The sequence below is a fragment of the Cygnus olor genome, chromosome 2 (assembly GCF_009769625.2).
Source record: "Cygnus olor isolate bCygOlo1 chromosome 2, bCygOlo1.pri.v2, whole genome shotgun sequence".
In the NCBI taxonomy this organism is placed as follows: Eukaryota; Metazoa; Chordata; class Aves; order Anseriformes; family Anatidae; genus Cygnus; species Cygnus olor.
Window position 1 is genome coordinate 59,575,806 of NC_049170.1, and position 25,871 is coordinate 59,601,676.

General features: G+C 41.7%; 1 long non-coding RNA gene across 1 annotated transcript; it reads left to right on the plus strand.

Annotated features, from left to right (window-relative positions):
• The first annotated feature begins 241 nt into the window (after window positions 1–241).
• LOC121066212 lies at window positions 242–14,086 on the plus strand. Its single transcript, XR_005817589.1, has 3 exons — window positions 242–343; window positions 13,204–13,766; window positions 13,876–14,086. It is a non-coding gene; the product is annotated as an uncharacterized LOC121066212 (long non-coding RNA).
• The last annotated feature ends 11,785 nt before the right edge of the window (window positions 14,087–25,871 follow it).

Below are 25,871 nucleotides of genomic sequence, written 5' to 3' on the forward strand. Positions count from 1 at the left end.
GACAAACAACTGCCTAGGATAAGCTTCTTCTTATCTTCATCTTGTAAAACTCCTCCAGGAAAGCTAATTAGAATATGTAAGACAGGGGAAAGAAGCACCAGAAAAGGAAAGGAAAAAGAGGCTTCGAAACCCACAGGCAGTCAGAGAGGAAAGTCCTGGCCTTTACAGTTCCTGTCGACAGCTGGAGAAGTCTGGAAAAGGTTTCAGAGTGAAATCTGTGTCTCAGTGATTCATTGCTCCGAGGGGAGGTTTAGCAGCACGGGCAGCTGGGCGGCCCCAGCCTCTCCGTGCCCAGGACAGAGCCGGTGGCCTGGTGGCGGCAGGACAGTGCTCCAGGATCGTGGTCTGTCCCAGGGGACAGACCTGGGCCTTAGGAACCCAGACTTCTCCACAAAAAAGATCTCCCTCACCAGGCCACAGCCACGTGCTGCACCTACCCCTGACATGGCTCCTGGAGCTGGTGTCCATGCGGCGGCAGCTGGGAATCGTGGCATGCAGTGACAGCGGAGGGCTGCTAATAGAACCAAAGGGGTTTTTATTATTTTTATTGCTGTCAGCAATACGGTAATAATAGCAATAAGTGTATGTGGGCCTTCCCCCAGGACGTTTCTGAGTGCTGTGGATGGCTTTCGGTTGAGTTTCCTGACTGGCAATCTGGTGAGGCGGAATTGTGCTGTGACATTATTTCCAACTGCACCTTTGAAAGCTCAGGTAGATGTAATATTTTTCTACTGGGAGATAAGGGTTGGTGATTTTTGAAAACTTTCTTGCTGCAAGGGAGGTCCTGGAAGAAGTCACCCCAATTCTCCTTCGGGTGCCTGAGAGCCCCCCGGCCCTGTGGATCTCATAAGGGAGGGCACAGAGGTAGGCCTCAATGGACATATCCCCAGGGAGCATCAATCAGGATCCTTCCCTCATCTCATGAGGTCTGCCCCCAAAATTTGAAGCACGTTTCTTTTAAAACAAGACATGGAAAGAATATTTTCCCTTTGATTTACCTGCCAGGATCTTGCTCCCAGATTTTGCCTTTCTCCTGCGAGTGCTGCTGACGTGCAGGAGAGCTGAAGTAGGAGGTGTGAACTTGGGCAAGCCACTAATATTGTGGTGCTTCTGTTTTCCCTCTTGTAAAAAAGGCCATAGTGATCCTTACCTGACTTACAGTGCATTGAGGGGCTTGTTATTTGCCGATGACTTTGAAATCCTTGGCAACCTGGTGCTATCCCATATCACTTCTGTGCATTTTAAGGAAAGTGAAGTGGTGATCTTGGTTACCATCTGCTGAATCAATAACAAGCCTTCCTTTCACATTTTTCCCCTTATTTATTTATTTATTTATTTTTCCTTCAAGCCAGCTGACATTCCTGCAGTGCTCTCTGTATCCCTCTTTTACTTTTCAGCTTTAAAATTTTCCATTTTGGGTCATCTTTTGTAATCTCTCCTTTAGCCCATACTCAGTCCAAATGTGCTGAGCCCCCTCCAGTTCCATCAGCTCCATGCCTTGCCCATTAATTACCACTGTAGAGCTAGTCAGATGGCTTTGACAAACTCCCAGCCCCAGCGATGCTGCGCCGTAGCCCCTTGCCTAGCCCAGCAGTAACATCCGTGAAGAATTCCCCTTTGCTAGTGAGCCATGGTGACCTCTTCTTCCTGAAGCCATGCTGGCTATTTGCAGTTAATCTGTGCTTTTCCAAATGTTCTCCCTTTTGACTCTTAAAAGAGTTTCAAAGGCTTTTGCTCACAACTCATGTCAAACTGACTAGTGTGTAGTTTCCTACTATGTCTCTATAGGTTCACTTTTAAAGTTATGGCATTATGCATTAGTCATACTCCTTTTCCTCAGAGACCTCTCCTGAACTCAGTAAACTTACGAAAACATCCACCAACGTCTCTCCGGTTCCTACTGCTACTCTGTTCAGTGTCCTCTGATGTCCTTGGCACCAGAGAGCTGAAACCTGGTCCTGTGGAACCCTGGGCACATGCCTCATCCTCACTGCGCCCCTGGAGCTCAGAGAGTAAGTCCAGAGGTGCCAGAGAAGCTATTTTGGCTTTGCACAACTGTTCATGACCTCAAAGTCTGGCCCAATAGTGCTTGAAATAAAGTTTTTAATATTACTTGCAACAGCAGCCTCAGGAGAGGTGCTGTAATTTACTATAGGCCTTGTACATCTTCAACTATATCTCAAAGTGAAAGTTAAATATCAGTTCCTTAGTAGGACTCCTATGTTGCATTTTCTGTCCAAGTAATTCATTTACCATCTTCTTTTGCAATATTTATATTCCTGCTGGTGTGAATTCTGTCCTTTGGTGATATCAAAAAAAGAAAAAGAAAAAAGAAAAAAACATTGTCCCCTGATATCAGTGTCAGGCATAGGTTGCTTAATTTCTCTACCTTTGCACTTTTCTGTAGCTTGTTGCCAGAATCATCATGAGTTTCCTTAGTTTATTACATGTGGTTTTGAAATAATTGCCTTTCCTGTGCTATGTTTAGCTTTACACTACTAACTTGTTCTCCCACCCTTCATTCAAATGTACTTTCTGCATAGGATTTTACAACATACCAACATCTTCACCTATCCTGGTATTTACATTTCTGTTCTTATAAACAGGCATTTATATTCTATGAAATATATTTGTTCAAAATACTTTAATATCTAAATTTAATTAATGAATGAGCATATGAAACATTAAAGATAGAAATGTGCTTGTAAAATTTATAGTCATGCACGAGGTTTAGAAGAATGCATTTTATTTTTAGGATCAACAGAAGAAAAGAAGAGAAGCAGAATGTGCAACTGTAGAGACCAATGATGCAAAATGACATTTAAGGTGTGGGTTTTTTTTACTAACAGATTAGCAAGGAAGCATACAGGTTATTTAAGGAACAAGATTTTCCATTCATACTGCAAAAACCTCTTTTTATTGCGTAACATAGATTAAAAAAATCTTCATATAACTGCTTATAGTACTTCAGAATTTGACAAAAGGCCAGTATTTTCCTGACTAGGTATTAGCATAGTCTTAGGTCTTCTGGATCTGCCTTCATGGGATCATCTGGGAATGAGGGGATGCTTATGAACTTTACCTGTAATCCGTCCCAAAATATTTTTTAGCAGAAAATTTTCTGAAATTATTCCTTCTCTCTCACTCTGTTTATCTTTCAGTATTCCAGTAATGGTAGCATGGTCTTTGAGGACTTTCTCTATTTTTGGATGCATTTCTGTACAGCTAGGTGGTTGGCAAAGGCAGGATGTTTGTCTTTTTTTGCTTCTGTTTTTGGTAAAAGTCAGTGTGAGTTCAAGGGCAGACTGAACATATTCTTGGAAGAGAAACCCAGTGAGGATTATTAATACACAGGCGCCTCATCTTAATCAAGAACTTCTGAGCTCCAAATAGTTGGAGAGTAGGAGATTACTAATGGGAAGTTTCATATATGCTTGTCTCATTCTTTCTCTTCCCTAAGCATCCATTTAACTACCACAGTTGGAGAGAGTGTCGCGTGTTCAATGGGCCTTTGCTGGGATGTGTTATGTCTCGCTGTCTTTCCTCCAATGCAAAGATGTTTTAATGACACAAAATGGATTTGGTTTTACCTGGTAATTGCTTCGCAGCTAGGGGAGCTATTCAGGTACCTGGCAGTGTATTAGATGTCACCAAATTGTTCAGGACTTTTGGATAGGACTGGCAAACGTAATGTAAGTCTTCTTCTAAAAGACAGAGCCAGTCGCAGAGGATCTCAGTAGACTTGTGCCCTTCTAGAGAGGCAGTAAGAGGCCAGGAGGGACACCCTAGGGTGCCTAAGATGATGTGATGCAATTGTTTAGGCACTCGAATCTCACCTAAGGCTGGCTGTTCAGGCACTGAGTGTAGTCAAGAAAACTGTGCTCCCTAAAAGGTGGTAAATACCCAGTGTGTTTTAGGCAAGCATCTTAAGATGGGGTGACTCACACAGTTCCTATGTCAGTCTTTCACATTTCTTGTTAGAGGAAACAGAGGGCTCCCAGATAACTAGCTAGGTTTCCAAAGTTATGGGACATCAGTATGACACACCATTGCTTTTGTCTTCTTTCCATGTCAAATCTGTTAAGAAAAAAGAAACAAGGATCCGATCTCGAGCCAGGCTCATACGTTGTCTTCCTGCTGTGGTTGTCCCAGCTGAACTGCTCGTGTGATACCCTTTCACTCTTCTGTTAAAATGTGCAGGTGTGAAATCCCACCAGGTAGCACCTGTCATTGGAAAATGCTTGCTTTGGCAGCATATATAGCCAGTATACTCGCTGAGCCTTTCCCAAAAACATTGAATTTGAACTCTGCTCCAGGGCCCTGCATGCAGTGATATGTACTCGTATTTATTAAGCTGACTTCTGTGTTAAGTCAGCGTCTCCTTCAAAATTCCCTGTATATATATATATATATATTCAGGAGAGATTTTTCCTCCCTCTTCAGAAGCTGAATGGAGACAAATAATAGAACAGAGACCTTAAAGCACTTTTAATGCACTGCACGCTACCCACAGCCACCTCTTCAATTAAAGTTAGATCTGCTTCTGGATTGTATCCTTATGTGGAGTTCCAGTTTCCAAATCCTCCTTTCAGAGACTCTCTGAACCTGGGATGGTCGCATTTTCTGCTGCTAACCGTTCCAAATTCGCCATCTGGCACTTCTCAGCGCTGGAGAGTGAAGATAGTTGTCAGTAGCAATGCAAATCGTTGTTGTTTTGTTAAACTAACCTATAGTACATCCCCTTTTTCTCTTGCTTCCAGAGGGTATAAATAATAATGTTTAAAAATGAATAAACACACATGCAAAGACATATAATATCTCAGCCACATTCCAAAGTTCTTGCTCAGGTTTTTCATTCACTTCCTGTGCCAATAAAACTCCAACTGAAGCGAGTATGATTTTGGTAGACTAAAAGTTGAGTAAAATTTGCACAAGAAATCTGGCAGAAATTTGCAACATCAGTGCTGGCGATTCAGTTCAGAATGCTTATTAAAAGTTTATGGATAAGGAAATCTGAAATGACATTTGTGGCTTGGAAAAAATGTCTATTTTGAGGACTTGGCTTCCCCCCACCCCACCCCGCTACATTCGCTCTCGCTCACTGTATAATTATTAATGCTTAAGAATGAAATTCTGAAAATCTTCTCCTATTTGCCACCTTTTACAACAGGAATAAGAAATCTACCTCTGGAAGAATAGTAAATTACCTAGTGTAAGACACACAAGGAGCCTTGTAGCATCTTTGCTTTTAGTCATTCTGATTGGTGAGTGGGCTGTTGTATTAACTGTTTGGTTTAATGAAACAGCAGTCACTTTGAACACTGTTCGTACACTCCCCTCCTCAGTAATGTTGTTCAGGAAAATCTGTTGAGGATGGGCTCGGTCACCAAGCGCCCAGTCAAGGCTGTATTTAGCACCTGCGGGATCCTGCTGCCTGTGACACTGTGAATTAGCTTGATGAGGAGCTGTGGAGCAGTGGAGCTGCCACCCTGTGTCCCCTGGGACTGTCACGGTGCAAAGTTTTGATCTCCTCCTACCTAACAGGCAAATGAGATAATTTCTTCAGATACGAGCCTTTGTTAATTATTACCAGAGATATTTTTTTAAAAAATGAAATAACAAAACATAATCTTGAAGAAGGGAGCACCGTAACTGCCACAGAAGCAGTTAAGGATCTGTGTGGAGATCTTTGAAATTTCCTTTTAGTGGGATTTCCACGCTGATACAATCTAACACTTTCTGGGGACTGTGTACTTCTGTTCTGCCAAGATATCCAAATTATCAATCTCTGATGATAATATTCATGATACTCAAGCAGACCAGAAAGAGCACTAAAATATAATTTAATTTAACCATTTCCACTTTATTAGTTCTAAAGTTGCTGATAAATTATCCAGGTGCAGTATATCCTCTTGCTATCTTATTTTGTTTAGAAACACTCCATCCTGTCGTCACATACTGCTGTGTGCATGTTTTTCTCTTTCTACCTTTTCAGGTAGAAAAAAGGCCGGATCTCATCCTGACCTAAGGTACACCATTATAAATACAGAGCCCTGCCATTTGTTTTCCATTACATGGCTCTAGTTTGCACCAATACAAATCACAGCAGCATCTGAACGTTTGCATGGAGCATGTTTTTCCTGGTGGACAGTGTGTTGGCTGGTCTAATCCAGCAGAGTTCCCACAAAGGTGCTGCCCGTTGCTTCATCTGCCTTAGTGCTGGTTCTGTGGAGGACCCAGGGGAGTTTTCTGCTACAGTCCTGGTGTGCCCTGTGCACAACTGATCACTGCAGCTCAGCCATGCTAGATTCCCAAATTCCTGCACCCCAACTTGTCCTCTGATGACATTCCTGCTAATGAAGGGTAGATATGGCAGACTGCCCTCCTCCTGCATCTCTGCCCCATCCTCTCCCCACCTCCCAAAAGGGAAACCTTGAGGTGGAATACAACAAAAAGCACTGGAGACACAGGGAGACAGAGAGTGCCTGCGGTTCAACAGCACCAAACTAATCTGTCAACAAAGTCTCATTACAGTAATACACAGTAAGTCTTTCATTGTCCTACCGAGGCAAGCCCATCCTTGCCCTGCATTGTTTTTCTACCAGAACCATTTTCCCTGATCCCACCACCTCTTTCCTAGTGCTGGATGGTCGCAGCCTCTCCCGGTCCACTTGGGGAGGGGCAGACCCCATGCTTGGCTCTGATGGGTTTATGGCTCTAGCCAGAACAGTGGAGTGAAGCAAAGGTTAATTACTGTGGTGGTTTTTGGAGCTGGGTCTGGTGCATACGTTACTCTCAGCTTTTGTTTGCCTAGCTCTCAGTGCTGAGTAATACCTGAAGTTTCGTGTCACTGCAGCTACAAGACTTAGTACCTGCCCTTGCAGCTTCAGACCACAGGGTACAGACTGACTGACGACTGGTGAAGGAAAGGATTCAGTTGCTTTTCAGTGACATAATATCTTTGGCACCAAATACATTCTCTATTTCACATTGTCACACATCTCACAAAAAATGAGGGTTAGGCTCTGTGATAGCAAATGTCTGCAGCAGAAGATCTTGAAGCTCACCAGAGAACTTTCCCCGCCTGTAAGGAGCCCTGGTCATTGCTTTGTAGAGCAATAACTAGGCAAACACTGCAAGGGAAATATCCTGGGGGTCTGCACAAACTTCTGAGGGAGAGCTACCCGAATTATTGAGATCAAAAGTACAAGTGATGAGCTGAAGGATTTCTCCCCTTGTTTGCAACTCACACTGACTCTCTGATATCTAATAGGGTGTGTGTGTGTTTTTTTTTTTTTTTTTCACTGAGAAAAGCCTGTTCTCATTTAAAGTTAAAAAATGTGATATTTTGAAGTCTAGTAAACAATAAAAAGGAGTGAGCTGAACAATTAAAATAAGTTAATTTCGCACATCATGCTTGTCATCCAAATGATGTTTGAGGAGGAAGGCAAGAAATGAATGAAAATGGAAGCTGAGTTTTGTTGTCAGGCTGAACAGCTACCTCCTAACCACTTTTGTATAGACTTTAGTCCTAAAAAGAATACACATTCTGATCAAGTCATTGAGTATAAGAATGTTTTAAACTTCTATTTCTTGCGTTCTGCTTCCACGAAATACGTGAATTCACTATTCAGTTGAAGGTTTACAAACTGGGTTTATGAAAGAGGTGACGGTTTTTGAATCTTGCATTACCTAATGGTTAAAGCTGGTCCAGAGTATTGCTAAACGTGTCTGAAGCCACAAATAAAGTTGTTTTTATGTCTGTCCCTTTGGAGAGGTAGACTGACTTGATTTTAAGACTGAACTGTATAGAAAAACCTGTTTTCACAACCGAGATTTGGATAGACATTTTCCCTTTTTGTTTTGCTGCTGTTGTCTTAAGTTATGTATAGATTTTTATTGTCAAAAAAAAAACTCCTCTGGATCTTGCAATACAAAAAAAAGAGCCAAAAGGATGTTGAGAATGACATATTGTGATTTATTCTTGCCTGTCATTCATAATTTTAGTATTCTTACTGGCTCATCTGTGAAGATAATATGTTAATGTATTTTAAGATGATTGCCACATAAGCTGAAGGTGCATACACTTACTTATTTGACTTTTAGTGCAAGGGTACGAAAGCTAAGATGCTGCTGAGATAAGATGTCAAAGCTGTACCTGGAAAAAAACTTGTGTAGACCGAACTTGGCCCAGTTTCCTGTTTTATTGAAACCAGATGCCTTTGCAGTATTTAGCTCTCAAATCTGCAGTGCTTCACCCAAGACATGACCTCGGGAGCTGCTGTCACCCAGGGCACAATATGGGAGGGCGCCCCAGTGGCTGCAACCACAGCAGTGCAGAAATGATGGGCTTGGTGCAGAGGTCTCGCTCCTGGTGTAATATATAAGGATATTTAACTCTGTGGGCTGGGTCAGCCACGGGGGGGAACTGAGCAGGGCCAGGCTCGAGGGGAGTTTTCTCCGGAGCATGCTGAGGCTGTAGTCACTCTGGAAAATGGAGGATGTGCCCAGGCACACATTTGGAGGCAGATTAACACCAAACCCTTTTCAGGCCACGTGAGATGCCTTGCAGGACCCAGTGCTGGAGCTACACAGGGCCGGGGAGGCATCTCCATGGGGCAGAGCTTCTCTCCCGGCACTGCCAAGGGTATCCCAGGGCAGGGGAAGGCAGCGGCCCAATTTGGCTTCTCCCAGCTGCCATATGGTGCCATATGGTGCCTCGATGACTGTGTCCAGCTGCCACAAATTAAGGCTGTCCTTAGGCCTCAGACTGCTCAAGGCTACGCTGGAGCTGGGCAGGACATCAAAGGAGCAGGTCTGACCGACGTCCCAGTGGTGCTCTGCATGGCCACTCCGACAGGGCCTCTGTAGTTAGGGATGTGCACGTTTGAATGCAGCAGAGGTCTCCGATGCCCAGCTGAACTTTTGAGGCTCAAAAAATTGTTGGTTGGCTTTCTTATTCCCTCATCTGTTCCAGTTTTCTGTCCTCACCTGTCTCTGGAAATAGATGCTTTCCCTTACCCCAGAAAGCTGCTTTTTAGGTATCTTGGTTTGCCAATGGAAACTTCTACAAGACAGTCTTCTCTGATGGGATTTTCTTTTTGGGGTTTGGCCTTCTGTGTTGTCAGTTCCTCCCTTCCCCCCTTGTGAGTAGTGGGAGGACTCACAGGCAGCTTCCACCTGAGCAAGGCCTCCTGTGTAATGGCGGCATTTTGCAGACAGAGGAGTGAGCGAGTTAGCTGGTTTGTGAGTTACACTGGTTGTCGTGTCTAGAAGCACAGATTAAATGGATCCTGTGCCTACAGTGATACAAATATACTGAGGCAGAGGTAAAATTCCTTGTCAGAGTCATGGAGTAATCACATAAAAAGTAGCATTTGAGGGAAAGAAGACTTGTATAAAGTGTGATCATGTATGGCCTGAAAGCAATCTCTGCAGTGTGAAATCAGAGCACAGGACTACAACATAGCTTCCTTTCAGAGGACTAAGTTCTAATTCCTAGAAGGGATTATTGATGAAACTTTCTAGATCCCTGCCCTATTGTGCCTTAAAAGCCACTCACCCTCTGTGTAACAGTATAGAAGTCTAACATATACCCTAAATGTTGTCTTTAAACCTGAGACAGTTGTCCCACTGTGTAGTATAGATCAAGTAGTCAGGGTTTTGTACACTATATTTCAACAGAAGGAAGCATTTAAGGGGGAAACAATAACATGAAACATAGCTTGAGACACCAGGGCCAGCGGGATGGAAGTTTAGATGTGTTTATTTACATTTAAGATATTGTGTGCAAGATGGGAGATAGTAAATAGTTCACAAAACTTTGTGAAAAACTTAATATTTCAGACACAAAGTCATACATATTATATTTTTCAACCTTCAGACTCTTTGTGAAAACATTCTTTGTACATCTTGTACCTCTAAAACACTTAAAGTCTTCCCGAACCAAAACATCTTTTAGCCTTTCCTGATCAGATGCTATAATACTAAGGTGAATTTCACCCTTGTTGGTCAAGACTTCCGTTTCCAAAAGTGCTTCTTTATCTTCTTATTTGTTCTGCTTCCTCTGGCTGAGTTGCTCTGAGGGAGGAAAAAAAAAAATCCTTTTTATGGGTTACATTACTTATGCAGCAGGCATGAAACTGCAAACACCTGGTAGAGTTTCCCTTGTGTGAGCTGCAGCCTACCTCAGAGTGCTCTGCAAACATCTGAAACTCATTCTGTGCATCTCAAAGGCCCTCTCCATCAATGATTGAATATTTTTATGAGATTCATTATGGAACAGCTGTGATTGATACTGGTGATCACACAATGGAGGCTATTAATGTTTGAGATGTGGTCACTGTCATCTAGAAGACTAATTATTAAATTAAGGTAAATACAACATGTACCCCTATTCTACACGTATTATGCCTGCTCTTGGCAAGTAACATCTGGATGAGGTGATGCTTGCTGTAGGCATGGGGGTGGCTGGAGTATTGGCTCACAAGGATGTTAATTTTGGCTGTTGAACTGAGAAGTAAAATATCTGAAAGAATCGCTAAATTAGTATCAGATTTAAAACAGCTAATCAAGAACTGAATGGACAACAGAATATTATATGACTGGGCTGCTGCCTTTCTGTATGTATCTTGATGCATTTCTGTTCAGTACCAGGGAAACCCCAAAATTTCCCCATGTCAAGTAGTCTGCAGTAACTGTGGCATCATCTCATACTTGGAAATTCTGTACCACTATCACTATGGAAAATAATGAGGTTTTTAGATGTACCGTGAATGTCTTTTTCATGGACGGAAACCCTGCACAAATTCAGACCTGGCATAAGTACCTACAGAGCTGTGTATGTGTGTGTGTTTTTATTTGCACACACATATGTAGCATTGTGTCTACACACATAGTGTGTGTGTGTGCATGTATGTATGTACATACTCCACAACCCATTTTGATTGAATGAGATTGTCACACGAGCAACATTAAGGAAGCTTATCTTCATTTGGGGAGAATCGGCAACTGAGCTACTTCATAACTTAAAAATTATCTCTGGGACCTGGAGCCCAGCCACAAGCAGCTGAATGCTGCTAGACATAACAACTGATTCACATGAGGGGCACTCTTTGGCAGTTGCACCCTTTGAAGGAGCCTATGCCCTCGGTCAAAAACGCACGTGGGAAACAGAAAACGAGTAACTTCAATCTTTTCTTGCTGGCTTGCACCCTCAGTAGTTCTTGGTATTTAGTCTCAGTTCTTCATAAATACTATGGTTTGCGTAAGGTTTATATACTAACCAAGAAAAACTCAGCAGAGTCACATGCTGTTTAAACTACTTCATTGATCACAAACTGGCTGTAGAGTAGGGATCTGAAAATCACCACCATAGTGAGCTTTATTGCTATGGCCCATATCGTGCTTCACAGTATTTCCCATTTAAAAGAAACTTGTCCAGGTTGTTTCATCTCAATGGAATTATGTTGTTTTATACCTGGTGGATCATATGTCCCTATGTAGAACAGAGGACAGAAATGCCTTTTTAATTTTGGCTGCTTTGATCCTTTGTTGATAGTTTTCCTCCAATCTTTTTTCAGTTTAATGAAGTGGATACAGTTAAAAGACTACAATACAAACCCAGAAGTTATTATAAGGGAACACAACTACCCTTTATTCACTTTTTTTTAGACAGACTCTGCTTGTCTTCTTGTTTCCTGTATTTTTTTTTTGTTCTTAAAAGTCAAGGGCAAGAAGATCTGTAGTCATAAAAACACACAGGGATTCTTTACTTTGTATCTTGCTAAGAAATAATAAATCAAATAGATTATTTCTAGGTTTACTGTTTCTACAAGTGGCCAAATTCTCCTTTCAGTTATACCTGGGTGACTGTATTGAATTTGGTGCTGCTCACTGGTAGAGATGAGAATTTAGCTCATATTTTATAAATGAATGAAGTATTTTACCAGGTTCTCCTTTTCTTCCTGTGTGAGTCAGTTACACAATATATTCAGAGACTCGCTCCAGCTGGGACTTTACACGGTAATCCACAGTACTCATATGCCAATCTCAAGTTTATACTAGAAAGAATCTTTAAACAGTTATAAGTTCAACAAAACAGAAATTCAGGGTTCAGTGTCAGAGAATTAATCTTTCTCCAGATGTAACAAAATCTGCTCATCGTAGATGATCTCAGTTTATGCAGCTGAAAACTGAATTTCTTTAAAGTGAAACTATGCTTAATTTTTATATTTGGCTAAATTAAGGATCCAGTCCTTGATATCTCTTTCCTGACATAGCCACACTACCAGAGGTGACTAGAACTCAACATATGGAGTTTCTCTAATGTAGACAAAGCCCAATTATGGCAAGGTTGAGTGGTTATTTGACATTTATATAAGGTACGCATACCCTTAGGTATGGAAAATTATCATTATTTTCAGATGGGAAATACCTGGCAGACTACTGAAGGAAGTCTGTGAGACCCTTTCTTGCACAGCGCAACATTCAGCTTTGTGTTTTACATTTCTTGCAAGCTTGAGTGTTAGAAGACAAACTGTGAGAGAAAAAACATGGCATGCTACTTCTGTGTGGTTTTTAAACACATGCTGTGCTTGATTCTGTGCATTCTGCAGTGCTTAAAATTTGCAAATTTCTTTTATATGGGCAATTTAATCCATCAGCATTTGAAAATTTGATGGTAAGGGCCTAATCACGTTGGCAAGCATACTCTGCATGCGGAGTTGTTCATATTGTGTTCTTAATATCCTAAGTATTTCTTCTGGGCTTCATTATCTCCAAGGCTTTTCTAACATCCTAGAATATTGTAGTCCTAAACAGAGGTTGGGTATGTTATTTTCATTAGCAGTTTTCTGCTGGGACCTTGGAGGAGATGATGAACAGCTGCTGAAGGAAGGCCAGTGGTGCATTGTCTCCTGCCACTTGTGCATAAGCAGCTGTGGCCAGCTAGCCAAGCACAGTTTCCGGCTTAGTCATCCACCCTAGTGGAAGTACTAGTGTTAGCACCTTCTAACGTTTTGAGGTACAACTTGAAGAACCTTGTTTTTTTGCTTAACTTTGAAAAAAATATATTGTTCTTGTACCCTGAAGTCCTAATGAAAGCAACGGGACTTGGCTGGCCAAAAACAGAGGTCCACCTCTGAAAGCCTCTGTTTTTGCGGGGTAATATCTTATTAATATCACCATGATTCTTGTTTGCAGATGGCTTTGGAAAAGTTGTGAGTGAATTAGAAATGCAAACTGTGTGGAAAGAAAGGACGAGAGAGACGTGGCCTGAAGGCTGTCCCAAGGACTCATCCTGACAGGTAGGAAGCAGGGCTGCAGTCCCATGCTGCCTTTCCAGCATGGCTTTATCTGAAGTCACCTCCACTTCACCAGATAAAGAAAGTGATATTGCCCCTGCATTTTCCAACCATACTTCCCAGGAAATCTGGGCTGTGCTTCCAGAACCTCCAGATTTGAGTGTGCATGTTTTCTAACATAATTACATTTCAGAGTTGATTGCTTAAAGTACCTGCGATGAGGTCACATCCATAGCAAATGGACAGGGAGAACTTACTTGCTTTTTATCATAGCAACCAGATGCTTGAAAAGAGTTCTCTTTCAGTCATCCTTTCAAAAATCCTACATGATCTCATACATTTGTGTCCCTTCAACTTAGCTGCGTGCTTTTTAACATGTTTCATTTATTTTTATCTTATAGTATATGATTCAAAGGGAAAAGCAGCACAGAGCAGCTGCAGATAACCTAGTGAGGCCTGATGGTATGCACTGTAGTATACCTCAAAGGGTCATGTTGAGTTTGAAGTGAGATTCACCCTCCTTGCAGCAGAGATGAAATTCAGTTACCACAAAACCTTCTCGTCGTTCCAGTGCGCCTAAGATAAGGATGCTCAGAGTTAAGCATGCAAATCAGCTTTATCCGAAGCCTGAACTTAAGAGAAGATGACTCAGGGAGAAGTGAAGGCGAGTGCATACCAGCACGTATGAAAATTTTGATAGCATCAGTCCTGATTTTTGCTCTAGCTTTCTGTGTTTTCTCTAGTTCTAAAGGGGAGAGCTATGCTGCTTCCAAAAGTGTATTTATTTTGTCCTACAGCGTAAGAGTGTGCTGGATGCTTTAGGTGAACATTCCGAACACAGCAGTACATCCCCATACTGCTGCTGAAATAACAAAACCTAAAAATATGACCAATACCAATGACCTCTCTCCACCTCATATTTAAAGGGAAGAATATTGGTGATATTTTGTTATTGGTTTTGATCAGTTGGCTTTTTTTTTAAATCTGAAGGAGTTGAGGATACCTAAATACATTTCTTTTTCTGCATTTACTTTGTACATGGGTGTTCAGCCAGAGACTGTCATAGATAAAATTCCTCTCATGCTCTCCCTATTTAGTCTTGATTGTAAAAGACATGACGTACTATAGAAGAAGACAGAAATCACATGTAAGTGTGTATATGCACAAATACATTGTATTATGTGCAGTGCAGTAAGTTTAACACTGGAATTTAAGAGATCAATTTACCTGTCTGTTATTCTAGTCTTCTGCTAGTGTCACTCCTCTGTGACGTCTTGCGATTCAGAGAAGCATCCATTATTTATTTTTATTCCCCCAAGTGGCACGAGGCCCCTGGTATCCAATACGTATCATCAGGCCCTGCAGTGAGTATGGAATTGTTAATTTTGGTGTAGTCTCACTTGTGAGCTGTTAAGAGAGCAAGAACTGGCTGAACATTTCACAAAGGTTGGGACTGATCTTCAAAACATGGGATGCAGTGGTACTGCTGTCTCTGTTTTACGGATGAAAAAAGGAGGACAGGATTAAAAACAACAACAACAACAAAAACAACAATTAAAGGCATGTCCTAATTTGGGACACTGAGCTTCAAGAGCACTTGAAGGGCATCCTTATCTGGACTTGCCAGCCAGCTCAGAGAGTGATGGGCTCTCCCAGGGAGGGATTCATCAGGTCTGTGTAAGGTGTCGATAGTAGGAAGGGATGAAGGGATGCATTTCAAGTGTAAATTTCTCTCCATAGACTATGAAGGGAGCAAGGACCAGTAGCTCACAGCTGAGGTCCCAGGTCAGCTGAGGTGAACTCTTGGGAGTCTAATGTTTGCAATGCTGGAATGAAGACTCCAGTTCTTTCTGGATAGTTTTTTGGATATCATACTAGATTCAGGTAGCGGTGTTTCATTATATACAAAGTTTGTTATAATAAATACATACAAGTTTATCACATTATTTATTAGATAGATACACACAGGCAGATTTTGCAGCCATCCGTCCAATGTTGTATACAGACAGTGAAACATAAAGGCATTTCTGAAAAAATGAAGGACAACTAATGCAGAGCAGAACTATGCTGCTCTTAAATTGAACTTTAGATGTTCTTCAAAAGGATTTTATAAGAAACAGGTAGAGTTTCATGTTAACCATTTGGGAAAACACTGCTAAGATCTTTATTACTGGCTAGTTGCAGGAACTTACTGGATATAAACCTAGGAATGTCTGTACAGCAATAGGATGGCTACAATTCTCTATTGGTATGTATAAATATTTTTAGTGCCTGTGCATTTATTACTAGTGGTGTCGCTTTTTAAATGTCAGACATGAAATTTAATTCTGCTTCCTCTTCTTTGATTTACTTCACAAGTGGTCTACTCAAGTAATGGCCTACATAGGTTGTGGACAGCTAGTCGAGCAACTCACCAGAAGGTTATCTGATTTCTTGACTGGCATATACTGCTGGCAATTCTCTCCGTGTCCAGAGGTCTTTTTCCAGTAATTGTTAATCAGTTATGTACTGTTATGTCATTTACTTTCTGCAGTAGATTGGATTGCAGTCCTTGTTCCTGTGCGATTGAAGTCCCCTCACCTTTTGGACAACAGAACAATAGAATTGCAGCTATTGCTGCTTTACCCATGGCATTGTTGCTTGGTTTGTTTGTTGTGGTGGTTTTTTTTTGTTTGTTTGTTTCTCTTTGTTTTCCTACAAACATGCGCTCCTGCTGAGTGGGCTGTTCCTAGTTTTTGTTATACAACCTGCTGGGTGAGTGAATTCACTTAGCTAATCAATAAGTCTGTTCTGATTGCAATTTATCCATTCATAAGGAAGAAGGGAAGTAACTGGACAGTGGAGGGGTGATGCTTCCTGTTATACCTCAGATGAGGTGGCACGTCTGACAGAACTTAGAAAGCAAATAACTTTGTAAAGAAGTGAAGAAGTGTTTCCTTTCCCCTCCTGCTCCTCTCTGCTTTCCTGGTAATCTGAAAGTGGAAATGATGGTACTGGCGTGTCTCAAAAACAATCTTAGTGACTCTAACTTAACAACAGAGAAGTGTAACTTAAAGAGAAATAAACACTTAGCTGTATCCTCAGCAACTATCTTCCACCATGCCAATCCAAGTGCTACCTTCAAGTCTGTTATGCTTCAGCTTCTTACTTCTTTTTATTCCCAAATTATCTCTTTCAGACTTAGACTTAAGATTTATTCCAGCTCCGCCCTTTGTTCAGCCTTTTAAAGAAAATTAAGTAGATTCCATATGACTCTGAGGAAAATATTTCATACCATCTTTTCAGAAGGATAGCCAGTATTGCGTTTCCAATCTGATTTGTTTGCTTCAGAATCATTTGAGAGAATATGTCGAAGCCTCTTTAGTCAACGTTGATCTGTTAAAATGTAAAAGCACTTTTTTTTTTTTTTTTCGTAGAGCTAGTATAAGCATTAATTCAGTGTTCTGTGGGACAGCTGTGAAGATGCAGGCAGTGCTTCTGAGGTTGCCTACGGAATAATTTAAATCTTGGGGAAGTTCACTCAGACCTAAGAACTAGCTGTTCATTTATGACCAGGTGAATTATAGATGGATGCTTCCAAAACTCTCGGTTTGACTTCAAATATCTTTTATCAGGAATCTAGAAACTCTTGCCATTACTATGCCATTACTAGTAATGACCAATCTTTTTTTTTTTTTTTTCCCCCAAAAAATGCTTATTGCTTTGCTTTCATACAGTCCTGAGGCTGTAAGTTCCACCATCAGATGAGCTTTGTACGGAAAAGGTCTTTCTATGTTGTTTTTTTTTTTTTTTTTTTCTGACACTTTTCCAAATCATTACATGTTGCCTGTTTCCAGACTACCTAGTCTCATGTGTTTTATTTAATCTATTTTTAAATCATAGCACTACTTGCTAATCTGTTATAGAGTTAAAGGAACAATCAATTAAAAATACCTTTTCAAGCATTTAGCTGAAAGTATTATAACAATCCATAGGTTTACAGCACACTGAAGAAAACACTGAGTGCTTTGAACACCAAAGCAAGTTTTCTGTGCTAATGGTTTTCCCACCTGAAGTGTGTAACATCTCTACTTTGCTGTAACTGGTGATAAAGAGAATTAATACTTAACAAAGAGCTTTGTTAATTTGCATTGTCCAAACAGAGATGACAAAGCTCACATTCTTAAATTATTTATCAATACATGAGGATTTTTAAATTATTAATTAATTTAATAATAGCTGTCTGCTGCATTGATTAAGCAAGGCAAAAGCAAAGTCCTTCCCTTGGATCCAAACGAGCGGAATTACTGAAGGTACCTGATGTTGCTCTCTTCTATAGTGCTCATCAGTTGCATTGAGTGGGACAAGCTCTATGAGCAAATCGGTAACAGTGAGAGCTCTTAAAACTGGTTTAACATCAGTTATAGCTAACAGTGGGAAAACTACTCATTCAAAGAGGGGAAGAAGTCAGAACTTTGACCTAGAACAGGAGAACACAATTCTGCTCTCAGGTCTTCAAAACTTTCTACAAAGCTTACAAACATTGTATGTATGGCCAGTGGGTTCTTTCAAAATCCATTGACTTTAAACAAAAAATAAAAATAACTAGTCTTTTTGATGATCGCAGTGGGCTATTGAGCTGGCTTTGTACCATCAGAGCACTACTACAAGTTAAAATGTCATCTATGGGAAACAGAAAGTGCTCAGTTAGAAATCATTTTTCTTTATAGAAATCTTAGGCTGTAACCTTAAATGCATTTTTTATTAACATAGATGATAAAATAATACAATAAGATACTTTTTCTGCTCCAGAATTCTCAGAGTAATAAAAAGAACAGTGGGCAAAAGTGCTTTAAATATATTAACATTTTTTTAACTCTGCAAGCCTTTGTTCTCAAGAAAGAAAACTGCTGTTTCACTTCCCTGAAGCCATTGGTAATATGATGCAAAAACATCAGAGAAAATCTAATCCGAGATAGGTGCAGTCCCCAAGGGAACATGCTCTTCTTTGTTTTATATTTCCATTGGAAATCTGGGAGATTTTGCATGCAAACATCTTATTTCATGGGGCTGCTTCTCAAATTGAGAGATTAAATCTAGCACAGTATAAAGGGCTTTTCAATAAAGTGGGTTGCACAGTCTTCTGTTTACAGAAAATTGATGCATCATCTGATATGTCTGAAATTGCTAACTTCTGTTTCAGTAAAGCTGAAGGAATTTCAACCAGCCCATTATCTAGTCAAGAAAAATATTCCCTTAGCATCTTGTCTTAAGGTAGCTGGCTGGCAAGCAGCGTTTGGACTACTATAGATCACGATTCATTACAGCTGCAAAATGGACTGATTTTCTTGGGAAAGTCATATTTGCAGAACTATCCATCATCCACAAAGCGTTCACAAATGCCTCGAAAGGTGCAAAACAGCTATTAAATCCTAACTTCATTTTGGTTTTTCTTCCCCTCTCATTTTCATACACCATCAGAATTTAAATATTTAAGGTAAATGATCATTATTGTTGGGTGAACGTTGACAGAGCTCACTGCAGTAACAACACTCGGTATGAGCCACGGTCGATTTTCCTGTCCTTGGAGCTTTATGGGCCCCCCGTGCCCCTGACGTTTCCCGTTATTAACATACCTTGCAGACACGCAGAGCTCGTGTCCCAGTGTTGAGCCCAGCACCTGGAGCAGGAGGCTGTCCGTAGCTGTGCTTGGCCAGCGAGGCACGGTGTGACCCACCAGGGAGACCCATGCCGTGTAACGCGTCCCCAGGTGGGTATGCCTCACCAGCTCTGCACACTGTGGACAAGCCTTTGTTGTTCCACCGGCTGCTTTCAGACAAGTGATGTTATATAAAACACAAGCCACAAAAACGTTTCAGGGTGAGGAAAGGAAAGCTAGATGAAAGCTAGAGAAATCATAGTTGAAAAGTAGGGCAGGTGGCAGTGAGGGTCATGGCCCAGCACCTTTTACAGCTCTGGGACAGCAAACATTGGCATACTGCATTTCATAAGAAAGACGTGAAAGCTTTAATTAACAGTGGCAACCTTTTCTGTGGTTCTTTCCATGAGTAGATCTCCAAGGGCTTCACTAATGAATTAACAAGAGTGCACATCTCTTGAGTTCCCATCCACCCCTCCCACCGCTTCTTCCTTCCTCTCCTTTCCTCCCTGCCATGGTCTTGTGGAGAAGAGCAGGTCTCATGAGCTTGCAGGGCAGGACTGTTGATTTTCTCCCATGCCTGGATGGGGCTTCACCATTCCCTGAGGCAAGTGGGACAGGGGATATTTTTCTGAATTTAGCTTTAAAAAATGTAAGCTGATACCTGTTCGCAGAAGGTGTAGCGAGAAGTGTATCCGAAGCAGAATCTGCTTCTAAGTATCTTATGCTAACATTTTCATCTCAAGATTACTTATATAAAAAAGTACATTCCTTGGCAGAGGAGGCAATTAATACATGTATTTAGAATTTAGACTTTTTTTCAGACTGATATTTGTATTAATTGTCAAAAAAGGGAATTGCAAATTTCTGTGATTTTGAGCAATTGTTATTCTGTGTGTTACAGCAGCACCGCTAGGTCCCAAACTGGCACTAAGGCCTTAATGTACAAGGCACATCACAAATATACAACAGGAGATAAGCCCTTCCCTGATGAGTTTCTGAGCTAAGCAGATATATCGAGGTAAAGGGAGCACATGATTATACCTCGTATGCAAGAGAGGGCCAGGTCACCTAGCTGACAGTCCACATCTGACTCACACTGCTTCCTTGCTCGGGAGGATGTTTGCTTTCAGCTAACAAGCCATTGCTTCTGCTAGCTGTACCGTACGAAAACTATTGAATCCGGCAGAAATAAGTTAGTTGCATAAAAACAATTAGAGCTAATGACAGAGACGAGAGCAGGCTGGGAGTGGGTCCCCCGTGTCCTGTCCCTTCTGCACAAGTCATGACTGCTGGGGGGGGGGGCAGGGGGGGGCAGGGAAAACATCTGAAGATGCATATAACGTGAGGGGTTTTAGGTGTCCATTCAGGTAAATGCCAAAATACCAGGGAAAACAGCTTCGGACCCTGATCCCATCTGAACAAGGAATGGAGAAAAACCTGCACTCAGGAAGTCCTCTCTGCCAACTGCTCCTCTGAGGCCAACAGCGGTGAAGGGCTTCAGGCTGTCTTCTCCTTGCCAGCATCAGTGGCAGCCCCATTCCCATCCCACTGGAAGCTATTGATGCTTCATTCTCTGAAGGAGAAGGTCAAAGATGTGTCTTTTTCAGTGCAACACCGCAGGTACTTTTGAAAAGTTTCACCTGTGAAAGGGTTTCTGTATAAATAAATGGATACTGGAAGCATTTTGGCAGCTTGTCTACTTGTGTTCAGTGGGGGATGAGGGGTTAGGAATTGATTACTGCCTAAGATCGTTGTCGGCTCCACAGGGAGTGTCATCCAGGCCTTGAAACCAGTGTCACGGACTACCCAGCAAGGCCAAACTTCAATTTTATTCAATTGGAAATCTTTGCTGAGGCAGACCTGAAGTAGAGGCTTAAGTAGTTGTTGGACATCACGTCAAACTGAGGCAAGGTGAGGAGAGAAAACCTCAGATGTGTCCGTCACTGGCAGGTCCCTGTTTCAGTGACTGTTAAATCAGGGCATTGATTTCTTCTTCCTCTTTTTTTTTTTTTTTGGTGAAAGTGTCAGAGATATAAGGAAGGGCTGTGATTACCTCCACCTCTCGCGCTGTGGGGTTTGATCCTGGAAGGAGATGGAAGGGATCCATGACGGGCTGCCCTGGAGCCAGTCCCTGCCACGAGGAGTCTCCCTCATTGACGGGGAGGTAGCGCTGGAGGCTGGAAATACAGGATAAGATAGGAATGGAAGCCCGCAGCTGGGGAGCAGAGGGTAGAGATTACTTTTTTATTATTTTATTTTAAACACATGTATTAATCATGGCTCAAAGCAGGGATGGCAATGGGAAACTGCAGCTGGAAAGGGTAAGGCAGGAGGAGGAGATGATTTTTATTTCAGACATAAATTACGTATTAATTGTGGCATGAAGGAGGGGTCAGTGTGGGAAACTGTAGCATGGGGAGGACGAAAAGGAAAGATGATTTCAATTGGAAGTATATTTATTAAAGCATAACTCAAAACAGGGACTGGGTGGGAATCTGCAGCTGGAAATCATAGGGCAAAGGGAAATATTGCTTTGGGGGGGCATTATTTTAAACACATGAATTAAGTCCTTAGCTCAAAGCAGGCATGAGGGTGGGAATCTGCAGTGTGAGGACGGCGACTTGAGGGAAGAGGGTCTTCGTGCTTCTTCAGGCGTGTTCAGGGCTGGTGAGTGATGCTGAACTGATCTTCCCGGAGCCGAAACGCCGTCTGCTCCCTGCAGTGGGCAGTTCAGGATTCCCCAGCCTTCTCCCGGCAGCCTGCTCTGCCTGACAGAGGCGGACATGCCTACGTGACTGCCGCTGCTGAGCTTATGACCAGTGAGCAAGGCAGCTGGCTCCAGAGGCTGTTGCTGCTCAACGCAGCGAGTTTTGCTCAGTTTTGTGTCAGTGCAGTCTTCCCATGGGGTGGCAGCAGCGTGGGCTGCCGTGGCCCATCTGCCTTTCCCTCGTCCTGTGGGTCCCAGGGTCCCCTCGTGCCGTGACCCCACACCGCCCTGGTGGGTCCCCATCACTCGTGCTGGTGGTGCCTGATCTCCAGGCCGTGGGCTTGCACTGCAGGCACTGCTGAGGTGCAGGCGGGCTGACGGGGCCAGCTGGGAGCAGGGCTGTGTGCTGAGTGTGCCGGCTCTTGTCTGGGCAGCAGGAACAGTCATTCCCCAGGAATTAGCCTAAAGGAGCTGGCTGGCATGTTTTGGAAAGCTGTTCTTCTGGAGAAGGAGGATCCTTGTTTCAAATGGTGCATGACAGTGGTGAGAAGGAGAATGCTGATCCCATGGAAACGTCACCAAAGTGCTAGTACCAATTCATATTCACATATCCTAGAGAAATCAGGCCTTTCCTGAGCTCTGAAATCATGTGTCTGGCCAGCATGGTTTGTGTTACAGTCCTGAGGAGGAACACTGCAGCTTCCACAGGTTGATGTATACGAGAGCAGGGTGGTTTTCCTCAGTGTCATTGCAAAACCACCTGTACCAAGTAACTTTTCCCTAACAAACTGTGAAGACTGTTTCATTATTTTATTGGATGGTTAGCTTTAGCGATTGTTTCTTTGCTCCAAAGAGTAACAAATACAGAAACATTTGATTCTAGGCTCTGCTTCACAAGCCTTTCATGAGGCACACCAGCACCTGTACCCCTCCTGGCTCTATAAATCATGCCACTGTTGCTGTGCCGCTGATTCCTTTTGAAATTCCCACAAATGCAAACCCTCTTTATGCCTTCTGGGACAGTGTGCACATATTTGTGCACATATGTATATTATCTAAGTAAGCTTTCAATCGATAGAAGTTCACTGCTTCCCAGAGCCTAGTGCATTCAGAAAAAGTCACTCCAGAAGGGGATTCAAAGTGCCTGAACCATCTGATACAAAACTTTCTGGTAGGCTCCAGAGCCTTTTGGTGACTACGTCTGGCACATGCTCGTGATGATGCTAAACGGTCAAGGAGATGGGAATTCTTGCCATTTTGTTGGACGATAGTCAATGCTGTGCTCATCTGTTGTACCTAATTTTATATTACACATAGTTAGCTAGCACTAACTTATGAGCTGAAAATGAGAAATCTTTCAGAAGGTTTAGTGTTAGCCTGGTTTTGGTGTTGTCTAGTTGTTATTCTTGAGGTACAGAAGTTTTGAGTGAAGTGTTAAGTTTGCCTTGGTTCATGCTGGTTGAGAACACTCTGAAGAGAGACGTTAAAAGATCAATTTTCTTCTTAGTGAAATAGCATATCTTTGCTGCTTTTTTGAGGGATAAATGGAGTTGATATCCGTCTCTCTCTGTGTCTTCTAGATCTGTCTGCTCACATCCTGGTTCTTGGGCTCATTCTTTGCCTATGTAAGTCCTTGAGCTCGAAGGAGGATGAACTATCCACCATTTTTGGGCAAGGTGCTGTGCGAAATTCACAGCCCAGCCCTTGGCCCCATGTCAGTCACCTTCAAAAGCTCATCTTTCCCTTTTCCACCTCACTGAGCATGGGGGACCCAGACAACTTCGTAAACTCGGGATGTGGCAAAAGCCTTGCTGTATCTCAGAGTACTGGAATCTCTGTTTGAAGCTTCAGAATCTTCCCAAAACTGCCATGAACACAAAACAGTTTAAGCCCAAATTTTTGAAGCTATTTATGTATTGAGAGTCAGTAGGAATTGCCAGAAGTGCTAAACTGTCTCTTATCCTGATCTTTTCTTGTTAAAACAAAAAGAGAGAGAGAGTGAGAGAGAAGAGAGAGAGTACGGTTCCTTGTTATTTTAGGTTTCAACTACAAACTATTGTCTCTTTGTAAAGTGAGACAAACAGGAAAAAAATTGCTATCTCAGTTTAGTTGGGAATATATCAGCTGTGAAAACTCAAGAAAATCAGACAAGTAGTGCTTGAATTTCAAGCCTTAATAATAGATAACTATTGCAGATTCTGTAATATTACTTTTTTTACTCATTTTATCATCAGACAAATTTTCTACTTTTTGTGTTACTCAGTTTTTGTTGCATGGACCAATGGCAATCAGATGATGGGCCACAAAATGATTTTAAGTTCCCAGCTCCTTCAAATTGGTGTGCCTGGTCTCAGATATTCACACATGGAAGTCAGCAGACAGGGTAAGAAATGAATGAAAAAACATTCACAACATAACCTGATTGTTGTGTGGTTGCAAATATGAACTGTAACAGCTGATGGTAGAATTTTTGGAAAGGTCGAGGAGTCCATGGATTGTTACAAAAAGTTCACAAGATTTTTTGATGATAAATGGTAGAGAAGCACTTCCCTACGCCTCAAGCTCTTCTGATTGAGATTTATGCATGGCTTACTCTCTGAGTATTGTTTGGAGATGTTTTGAGGGTGGTTCCTTGTTCATTCATGTGTTCTGTGTAGCTGAGTAAGGATGCTTCTGGTTCGTAAGTTTTATTACCCATGATACTTAAGAGAGAACTTTAAAGGGGATGTATTTTCACTTGTGGGTGTATGGTATCTGGTGTTTAGAAGACAGTTCAAACAGCTGGATTTGGCTCAATTCAGCAAATGCCCATATGGGACAGATAAGTAAGTCAACTGATGCTGAAATAGATATCAACCACTTTGGTGTTGGAAATAATGCTCTTACGCTCCAAAAATAATCAGAGAATTTTTAAAAAATAATCTTACGTCAAACTAAGATGAAAAATCTCAAATATTGTATTTGATCACTCAGAATGTTTAAATCAACAATTGTTGTTGTTGTTGTTACAGATTAATATACATTTTGTAGTCATTTTACACTGAAACATGCAGTTTTCCTTTAAAACTGTCAAAATGCATCTTTATAACATCAAAACTTTTTTACAAATTTTGTCACATTGAGAAATTTTCAAATCCAATCTGTTTTTCCATAAAACACTGACATTTATGTTAATAAATGTGCATTTGCTAATAAAAAAGTCCAAAATTCCTAGTAGCCAGTGCTTTCTTAAATTCATATTTTGAAAATGTTCAGGATGCTAAAGTAAAGAGACAGCTCATCTGGATTTAAGTTTTATTTCTTGGCACTTCAATAGCTTTTCTCTGTAAAAGCAGGCATTTACAGTGAATACTACATCTTTCCCTTGAATTACATTTACCTTCAGTTCTTTTGCCATTTCCAGGTTAGAACTCCAAGCTAAAACATTTTTTCTCTTTTGTAAGACAGCAGGCATTGCACAAATATACAACGTGACCTGTGTTATCCCCTCAAGAAACAATGAACCTTTAGCTCCTGGAAGCTAAGTCAGGACACAACATGCAATTTACACCTTCTTAAATCTTCCCTTGGTTCTCTTTATCATCCTTTCTCAGTTCAGTCATGTTATGTGTCAAATCTCCCCGTTCCCCAGGATCTCAGGCTTTGAAGCCTTACTGTCCTCCAGTCCTGCTTCTGCAGTACTCATCCTCAAACCTTTGCTGATCACGCTCTCTATTTAATACTTCCCTGGGGCTTCAGACGGCCTATTGATAGTTTCTCTTTCAAATCCTCTTCTCTGCTTCTGCTGCATTTCTCTCAAGCTTGAATTCATTTGTGCCTAATATTTTAAATGTGTAAGGAACCAGAGCCTAATCTTTTTAGACTAAGGTAGTTATGTAAAACAATGCTCAAACCGTAAGGAAAGCAAATCACAGTAAAAATTGCATTCAGCCACCTTCCCCCAAACCGAAGTATTCTAGCTTTGCAGCATTGTCTAGCTAAGGAGTATACCTGAGAACTAGGCTTCCAAATAGTAGTAAGACTCGGACCAACAAACAACATGGGAAATACACGACATGGGAAGTAATGGGGAAGATGAAGCACACAGTTCTGAAGTGTTAGCAGTGCAAACATTTCTTTCATGGTGACGCTAACAGGCAAAGAACCCTGGAGAGAGTGCATTGTGAGCATAATGCAAAGCTCGTGTAGGACTAATGCACTAAAATCTTAACTTCCTATC